Here is a 10,577-nt window from a genome sequence, read left to right on the forward strand (position 1 = left end):
GAGGAGAAGGGAGAAGATACAATCTCCATTTCCTTCAACCAGAACCACCACTTAAATTTCCATGAACTTTAATATTCTCACCAAATTTGCAAAGTACTGATCCATTTGTGAATAATTCAGTGATGATAGTGGAGCCATCATGAGCCAGTCACCTGCGAATGTGTCACCTTTGAACATTCTTGTATTGCTGACCAAATCTTCAACAAGAGCTTTGAGAGGATATTCTAACCCAACAATAGCATAGTTTAATTAAATTGGTAGCAATCTATGGTCATTTGCACACCAAATACTACTTCTATACTTCTGTTCCCCCGACTTCCGTTGCTAAATAAAATAATTACCTATATATTGTAAACCCACCAACATGGATTTTTAACTACTTTTGTGTTAAACTTTTAAATTTTGTCCAAAATATAAATCACAATTACAATAATAATTTTTATTTGCTAATATATCTACTTTTCCAGAGACCTTTTTATAGCTGTAAGCTATTTTCTAGTATTTTGTCCTTTCAATCCAAAGAATTCCTCTTAGTATTTTATTTCATATAGTCGTGTCTAGTGGTGTCAAATAAATTTTCTTTACTTTCTTTACATGACAGATGTGCTCTCGCTCTCTCTCCTCTTCTCTCTCTCTCCTCTCTCTCTCTCTCTCTCTCCTCTCTCTCTCTCTGTCTCTCTCCTCCTACGCTTCCTTCCCCTCACTTATTTTTGTAGTTCTGGGGTCTCAACCCCAGACTTCATTCTCATAAGACATGGCAAGGACTCCTGCCCAGAACTGCATCTCACACCTTTCTCATACTTTTTTAGGGCAGTGTTGATGGATGTCAAATTACCAAGGGATTAAGGTTGTTGTTGACACTTTTCTTTCAGCACTTTCTACTGAAAATCACATTGACAGTTCTTTAGAATATTCATTATAGATGACTGTTCTCTTTCAATTTTCAAGACTTTGTTTGTTTTGCCTTTAACAGCTTGATGATAGAATCTCTGTTAATATTTTGGAGTTTAAATTACCTGAAGTTTGTTAAGCTTCTTGGATTTTTTTTTATTCAAAATTTCTGTCAATTTTGAAAAGTTTTGGGTCGACAGTCTTCAGATACGTTCTCCTCTAAAACTCTAATAATTAAAGTAATTGCTCATTTACAGGTGTCCCTTAAGTCTCTGTTTACTTTTATTTCTTTTCTAATTTGTGTCTTTTTATTTCAATTGTCTTTTCTGCAAACTTGCCAATTGTTTTTGTAACTGAATGATGCTGTTAATCCCTTTAGTAAATATTTCAATGTAGACTTTGCATTTTAGCTCCAGAATATTTTTAGTCCTTTTTAAAATAATTTCTCTTTGTTCATCTGATTTTGTTCCTATATTATTTTTCTTATATCTTTTTAGCTTTTTAAATGCCTTATTTTACTTTTGAATATATATATATATATTTACCTGCCTAGGGATTTTTTGCTGCTTTGGCTATAATTTCCTGTATTTTTGTAATGAATTTTGGATTGTATTGTTAAAAATTAGTATTTAAGAAAACAATTCTTTTTCCAAGTTTTCACACATTGGCTCTGTATCCAGCAATCTCATTTAAAGCATGCTCCCAGCCTAGGAATCCGGAACTTAAGATCCCCTCAGGTTTTCTGAGTATCTCCTTACCCACTCCTGCATCTGGCTTTCTGAGCCAGCTCGTTAATACTAACACACTGGAATGTCTTAATTTCTAAAACACTTCCACTCTAGCCTCCTTTTGGAAATTTAGGTGGTCAGTTTAATGCCTTTGTCCCCAGAAACCTACCTGTCTGTAGTCTCCCTGGGCTTTTATAAATATTGCCTGTCACTCAAACCACTTTTCCCAGACTAAGATCTGATTCGTGACACTTTCCACACATGAAGTCTTAAGTGAAGCAGAGGCAAATTATTTAAGTAACACTCAGACAGATTATGATATAACAAATGAAGTCTTCTTTACTCTCTCCAGTTCAAGTTAGGGCATCAGGTACTAGGCTGCCACTTGCAGATAGGAATGAGCCACGCTAGAAATGACTGAGGGAAAATGTACAGTTCTGGGTCTTCTCCCTCCCTATTCCTCTGGCAGGCGAAGAAGAAAGTCCTGTGACTAAATAGCCAAGTGAAGAGGATATTAATACAAGTTAAACTGTGATCTGTCATAAAGAAATGCACAACTACCAAGTTGAGAAATATATATAATTGTCACAACTCAAGACACAGAAAGACCATAATTAGGAAAGCAAATTAAAAATTTGCAGGTAAAAATGTTGAAACAAAGAGCAATGTGAGAGGGAAAGAGAACTTGTTAGTGGAACCACGGCGGAAGACATAGGCTAAGGAAATTGCTTAAGATTAATGCCAGTAATGACAAGACACTTCTAAACCATTTCTCTTTGGTACAGAATGAATGTGTGTTGTGTCATGGGCTGAAAGAATAAAAGCTTTAATGAGCTGCCTCTAACTAAGATAGACAACAGGAAGTAGAGAAAGAAAATTAATTTGGGGTATTTTGTTGAAAAGTAGCTAAAAGAAATGCATTTAGTGTAAAAGAAATATGCTGTTTTCTCTCTTCCGGTTTTGGCAGAACCAAATTTTATGATAGTGTCTTTTTTTTTTTTCACATTGTACAGCTCCTACCTTCCCCCACATGTTCCTTATGTTAGTGTCCTTCATTCCAAGTACTGATCCATGACCTTTGAGGAACCTGGCTGAACAGCAGGAAATGAGCAGCAAGGAGCAAAGCATCGTCTGTGTTTGCAGCCCTCCCCATCCGTCCTATTGTCCCCTGGTATTAGATCCTCACAGAACAGGAGTGCCACCGTGAGCTGCAAGTGGGAAGAGCTTGTGCTCTTCATGAGAACCCAACGCCTGATGATCCGAGGTGGAGCTGGGGGCGGGGTGCGAGCCCTGGGACGTGGCTGCAAAGGCAAATGAACATTAATTAGCGAACAGATTTGACATCACAGAGACAATAATAAATTGATTATTTGTAGACTCATATCAAAACGAGTAAAAATTAAACTGTATCTATAGCCGGCCAAATCAAGATTGCAGAAGAGAACGGACACGAGCAACATATTTTAAGGTTCATTGTCTCCCATCACCCTACATGGAGAAAATCTATTTGCAGGTAAACAAGCTCAGGGTTCACACTGATTCTGCATTATGGTGAGTTCTGTGATTATTTTGTTATAAATTACAATATAATAATAGATATAGAAATAAAATGTGCGACAAATATGTATTTTGGAACCCTTCCCCCACCTTCCAGTCCATGGAATAATTATCTCCATGAAACAGGTCCCTGGTGCCAAAAAGATTGAAGACCACTGCATTATGATGTGTAGCGGACTGTATTCCATCAACTGCATTACACTACTACAAACTGCAGATTTTTTTTCCCATCGGGCTCCTGGGTTAGAATTTGCTGAATGACTGATAAGAGACTGGGAAGATAGCTCTAAAGATCTTTCTCGCGTGCAGAGTTGCTACAAGGTGCTGGTTTGTCCGTGCTGCCCACCAGTAGTGTGATCAATTTTTCTTTCAAGACCGTGAACCTCTGGCCAAAGAGTGCCTTGAGGCCCGCCCGCGGGCACTGACAGGCCTGCAGCAGCAATGCCCGTGTGAAGAGAGCAAGTTTCCCTTAACTCTTCCTTGGCTCCCTTTGCAGCCTGACTTCGGCCATTGCTCTGTTCAGCATTCTGGAAAACCTTTAATTAGTCAGCTCTAGTCTGCAGGCGCCTTTTGTCAATAATTTTTTAAGCAAAGAGAGACTGTCTTGGGTCATATATAAAATATAAAACAGGTAACATACAGACATATCAATATATGTATGTAGTTTCATTATAATATTTAAATAAAAAGAAGGCAAAAAAGTAGAAGTACAAGTCGGACAGTCCTGTTTAGACAGTAAACTATATACTTATCCAGTGCCCCAAAAGGGTTTGTTCATGATGTTATGCTAATTCTTCTGTTCCCTCTGCGGGACCTTGCTTACACTGACTGTGCAAAATCTTACTCTTGAAATGAATCTTTATTTAAAATAGCCACACTATCTCTTCCTCTGTAATTCAGTCTCGTTCATATACTCTGCAATTCCTCACTGGCAGGAAGAAATGAAGAACTGAAAGAGGCCTGTTTTTACAAATTAACAATTACTATTTTCTGAAAAATATTAAGTTTTTGTATTCAAAATACAATATAAAATGTTTATTATAAAAATAAATTATGAACAAGGATATTTCTTCTCTACTACTACTTTTATCCCTACTCTCCCTACTTATATTTCAAAATATTATAGATGCTCACTTTTAGATTTCATTATTGACTCTATTTTTTAAACATGGTAAAACCTTTCAGCATATAGCAGCTATACTCTCAGCATAAAGCTTAACTGCGGTCCTTGCATGTTCTGTATGGAAGTAATTCGTGTCCTTCACACACATCAAACTGTGTAGTCCTAACAATTCCACCAAATACAGGCTTAGCATGAATGCTCTTGAGTGGTTGTGATTGACAAAAATGAATGTGTATTGTTCTGATCCAGTTCTAAACTTGATAATTGACTGCAGCTGACTCAGATAAAATGAAAATTAAGTAATGCTTTGATATTTTTTACCATCAGTGTACAGCACATTAAGAATCTTTTAGAAGTTTTAAATGGTTTCTATATCATAAATATTTATAAAATGTACATGCTCAATTTTGATATGATTCAATAATATATAAATTAAGAGAACCAAACCCAATAAAAACATACTCTTAAAATATTAAACAATCCTACCTCTAGAGGCAACTGAATATTCATAGTAGTAGTCAGTTTTATTAGCCTTCCACAATGCAAAGCTGTGTTCTCATTTATTTATGTATGTTAGCTCACTTATTCCTTACAAAAATCCTTGGAATTTTGCATCTGTAACTTGGTTCAATGAATAAGAAACCAGATAAAGGATATTAAAAAACACACCTGTTCAAAGCATGAAACCAGTAATTGGAAGATTTTAGTTAACCTGCATGCCTCAGTCACTAGACTTGATCACTTCTCAGCTCAGTTCAAGATAGATTATCAAAAATGATCATTGATCTTTCTTTCATTGACACTAGCAAAGAGAAAATGTTAAGATCCCTCTACATTAGGAGGTGGTCAGGTAAATTATGAAATATTCATATAGTTTAATATTATAAAAGTTCAAATAATGCTATGAATAGTTTATCACTTCATGGAAAATGCATTGGATATAATACTAAATAGAGATTTGTTTATTCAGAGTGATAGCAGCCTTATAAATTCATAGAAAATTATTGAAAGGAAAAATACTAAAACAAAGAGTAATTATGAGTTGTTCCTCTATACATTTTGGATGCATTAAAAATGTCACTAAGGGGAATGTGCTATTTATAAGACGAGAAATGGTGTTTCAAAGACTAAAGTTTTAAATAGCATTTGCAGCATACAAGTTCCAGATTTCTTTCTATTGCAGAAATTACAACTTAATAACTCTGTGATCTGAAGACTTTAAGACAATTCCAAAATTTACTTAAGAAATTGCAGTACCCCCAAAGCCAGTAACAAGAGTAAGAGATCTTTGACATGAGCAAGAAATCTTGTGTTAGCCTAGGATAGCCCTCCAGGCTCACATTGATGGGTGCAATTAGGAGAAAGTGCTCAACCTGTAGCTTGTGTCTCAAGAATGAAGGAGAAGAATGTGCTTTCCTGTTCCAAATTTTCAGGTGAGCTATCCAAGGGATGAGCTTCTGTCACACTTCATCTAGAATATTATGAAAATCATTGGGGTTTTTTTATGCCTCTTGGCCACTGAGAGCTGTAGGCAGCTCATGTACTTGCTGTACCACCAGAAACCTGTTGCATCACAGAAAGATACCAGAAGGAGCAATAGATTATAATCCTCAAAATAGAAACTTATAATCATTTTAATTGGGAAATTGTGCATGCAAGCTCAGAGAAGATACACTTCAAGAATAGATCTGAGAGGGCCACAAAATCACTGCCTGAGATCACTGGTGAACATTTTTTCCTTTATAATGCCAGTCTGTACAGCCTTGGAAAAGTGGATGTCTTTGAAAATGACCACACCAGCTCCTCAAAAAAACAAACAAACAAACAAACAAATCACATGATGTAAACAGGAAAACATGGCTGACTTAGGACAGTAAAATGTATCCTCATGAACTGATCCTCAAAAACAAGAGATATATGAATTTCATGATAAATAATTTAAAGTGATGAAGATGTACAAAAGTCAAGGGGAATCAAGTCCAGTGACACAGTAGGGTGGTCCTGGCGCAAAAACACTTGGCTGAATGGGTCAGAAGAGCGGGTGCGGAGAGAATCTGAGGAACATTCAGCCATCTGACCTTTGACAAAAGGGCCAAAGAGCAAACCAGAGAAAATGTGCTGGGAAACTAATTATCTGCAATGCAGGAGATATAATCTAGACCCATACGTTTTCCTATGTACTAAAATAAAATCAAAATGGTTCAAAAATTTAGATATTAAAACAGAAGAACTAAATCTGTTGGAAGATAAAATAGGTAAATATTTTAAAGACAGTGCCACGGATTATGTGAACATAACCCAAATTGTGGAAGGAATACCACCCAAACTCAACAAATTGGATTACATCAATTGTAAAATGGTCTTCACAGGAAGCAACACAGTGAGGACACCCAACAGGATGGGAAAAATTATCACTAATATCTAAGCTATATAAAGAACACAAAAATTAAAGGCTGTCAAAAATGAAAGGAAAACCCAATCACAAAATGGCCAATTGATATAAATAGATACAGCACTTCTCCGAAGAAGTGCAGATGACCAATAAGTACATGGAAAAGTGTTCAGGGCTTTGGCCATTAAAGAAATGGAAATCAAAATGGCACAGAAGTTCTTTTACATCTAAATTCAAGAAGCTCAAAGTGGGAAAAGAAAAAAGAAACTGGCAATATATTACATCTGATTAATCAGTATTTGAAAAATGAAGGAGAAATGAAGATTTCTCCAGAGAAGCAAAAGCTAAGGAAGTCCACTGCTACTTGATCAGCCTTACAAGAGCAGCTAGAGAGAGTCCTTCGGGTTGATGTGACAATACAAAAGCTGGTGAAACGTGGGGCTCCTGCATGAGGGCAAGTAAACAAATTCACAGTACAGAAGCATTGTCGTGGTGGCACCATCTTCACAGTGGTACAAAATGTAAATGCACAGAAGTTAACAATAAATATAAAACTATGTTAATAAATATACAAGGTGATAACATTTGCAACTCCAGTAATATATGGGGGATTTTTAAAATAAAGATTATTAACTGACATAGATTGAATTGTTCTCAAGGTTGCTATCAGTATTAAATAGAATTAATTAGTATTAATCAGTATTAAATAGAACAAAATGTGTTCTGATTATCATCATAGAGATAAAACTCACTAAAGACACATGTAAGAAAAAGGAAAGGATGCTATCAACAAGATAGCATAATAAGAAACTCTGGAACTTCTTTCTCCCACCAAACATACTAGTTAAGTGAGTTCAAAGACAAACTCACTTTATAGTAATCATAAACTAATTCAAAGGTCCTTACCACCTCAAAAGAGCATGCATCCCGAGGAACGGAGCCAGTGGGGAGATTTGACACACATTTTCATTGGAGACTTTCTTTTGGTACAGTGCCACATGAAAGGAAGAGACCTCCTGGCTTCAATTACCACCCAAAGAAAAGAAAGGCTTGCTTTTTGTATCCAGGGCTCCAGCTTTCTAGTAGGATTCCAAGAAGACAACATTGTGCTTTCTTAATTGCTAAGCTTTGTTCTGGTTACCTGGAGAAGAATGGAGATGGTATTAATCTTTCCTCTGGCTAAACACTGAGCAACTGGGTGATTAAAAAAAAAAAAAAAAGGAAGATTAAAACATGAATTTCCAGAAGTCAAGCTTAATGAAACAAATGATTTACCTGGATATTTAAAAATAACTTCCATAAGATGCTTGCCAAAGACCAGGAAACAAAGTGAGAATTTCAAGACAGATAGATAATATTAAGAAGCACCAAATAGAAATTATAGCATTAAGAGCATACACTGAAAAATTCATTAGAAGGGTCATCTGAAATAGACATTTCTCAGACAAAGAAGCAGAAATAGCAAATAAACATATGAAATAAATATTCAACATCTCTGGTCATTCGAGAGATGCAAATGAAAACAACACTGACATTCCACCTACCTCAAATAACTAGGATTAGAGGTTCCATTTGACCTGCTATCTCCCTGCTGGGTATCTTCCCCAAAGAATTAAAAGCAGCAAACCACAGTGATATATGTGTACCCATGTTCATAGCAGCACAATTTGTGATAGCAAAAATTTGAAAGCAACCCAATTGCCCAACAACAGGAGACTGGATAAAGAAAATGTGTGTGTGTTTGTGTGTGTGTGTTTAAATAAAATGGAGTACTACTCAGCCATAAAAAGGAGAAACTAGAGACACTGATAGCTCAATGGATGCACATTGAGGCAATATTCTTAAGTGAAATAAATAGGACACACATGTATAAGTACCGAATAGTTTCTCTAGTGTGAGAAAATGAAAGTTAAATGAGGACTACAAGGTATAATAGATAAGGTGAAATAGGAAGAAAAAGTGCAAAGGGGAAGGGGAAATGGGAGGGGAAGGGAAAAAGAAAAGTGGTAATGGAAGTAATATAAGAAAAAGAAAAAATGGAAACAAAGTCTTTGAACATCAGGAGGGGTGGGGTGATTGAAGGGAGGGCAGGGGAATAGGGAAAAAATAAGAATCAAGATGGATTATTTAAAGGTACAAATTTCCAGTGATAAATGCCACTATATTGAATACCTTAAATGTACCAAGAAAATTCATTAATAATGAAAAGAAGGGTCAAGAGCTAACTAGATCAAGCAGAGGAAATTATAAACAACTCCAACACATACCTCAAGAAATAATTTAAGGAACACAAAGATAAAAGTGAAATACAGTGAAGAAAGTTTAAGGATTAGGGGCACCCCATCAGTCTACAACTGACCAGTGTACACATGTTCTGAATTTCTATAAGGATAAGAGCAAGAGAAAGAATTTATCCAGAGGAACAGAGGCTAAAACTTACAAAATTGCTGGAAATGAATGAACAGACAGATCCCAAAGGATACCAGCTAAGATAAAAAGCAAAACCACGTTAAGGTGCATTATAATAAAATTGTCAAGTCAAGGAAAAGAGACAATTTTTAAAGAATCAAGAGAAAAGTGGCTCGTCACATATAATTGAACCCTCACAAAATTCTAATCAGTATATCAGCACAAACCTTGCAGGTCAGAAAGGGTGAAATGTATACTTAATATGCTGAATTTTAGAATAAAATTAGAAAACATTATTTGTCTGGATATTGGTGTAAGAATACTCAACAAAATACTCAAAAGCCAAGCCCATTAACACGTTAGCTGGATCGTACAGCATGACCAGGTGACGCTCCTCATAAGAGTGCAGCCAGGACCGTTCAACAGGGGAAATCACCTAACGGGATGAGCCCTTAATAGAATGGAGCACGCAAATGACATGATCTTCTCTAAAACACAGAGAAGAATTTGAGTTGCGATAAACATCTGAAAAAATTAGGACCAGAAAGGAGGAACCAAATGTCATAAGAGCCATATTCGAAAAGCCCCGAAACCACCTCCTTCTCAATGGTAGAAAACTCAAAACATTTCCTCTACTCTCATTCTTAGCACCAGAGTACAGGGAGTCCAACCAGCACAAATGAAAAGAATTAAATGTTTTCTAAAAGATAAAGAGGCAAAACGTTTCCTCTTTTACATGCATGAGCTTTTAAAAATTATATATATATTATATATAATATATATATATTAGTATATGCTTGTGATATACAATAAATATGTTCAGGAGGGAAGTGGCACATACACATATTTCATTTGGAATCTTTTCACTTCCTGTGTGTAGAAAATCTTAAAGGCTCCAGAGGCTGACTGTGGTGGCACATACAGTCCCAGCTCTCTGGGAGGCTGAAGCAAGCAGATCCCAAATTCAAGCCCAGTCTGGGCAATTCACTAACTTAGTGTGTCTCAAAATTAAAAATTGTAAAAAAGCTGAGGATGTAGCTCAGTGCAAGAATCCTAAATACAATCTCTAGTATCAATCAATCAATTCCAGGAAAAAATAAACAATACATTGGTAGAACAAATATTTAGTAAACTTGTGTGATATAAAAATCCACATAAAATTAGTCACATTTCCATAAAGTAAATATAAGCAATGCAAAACAGAAATTTAGAATGCAATCTCACTTATAGTAGTATCAAAATACATCAAATACCTAGAAATAAACTTCCATAAAATTAAGAAAACAACACAGAAAACTACAAAACACCAGTGAAAGAAATTAAACAAGACACAAACAAATAGAAAGACATTTCATGTTCACCATTTGGAAGACTCAATATTGCTCAAAATAATATTACTACTGACTAAAGTAATCTACATATTGAAGGCTACCCCTGTCAAAATTAAAATGGTAGTTTTTAGAGAAATAAGAGAGGC

The sequence above is a fragment of the Fukomys damarensis genome, unplaced genomic scaffold (genome assembly GCF_012274545.1).
Source record: "Fukomys damarensis isolate Sample0158 unplaced genomic scaffold, DMR_v1.0_HiC HiC_scaffold_29, whole genome shotgun sequence".
Classification (NCBI taxonomy): domain Eukaryota; kingdom Metazoa; phylum Chordata; class Mammalia; order Rodentia; family Bathyergidae; genus Fukomys; species Fukomys damarensis.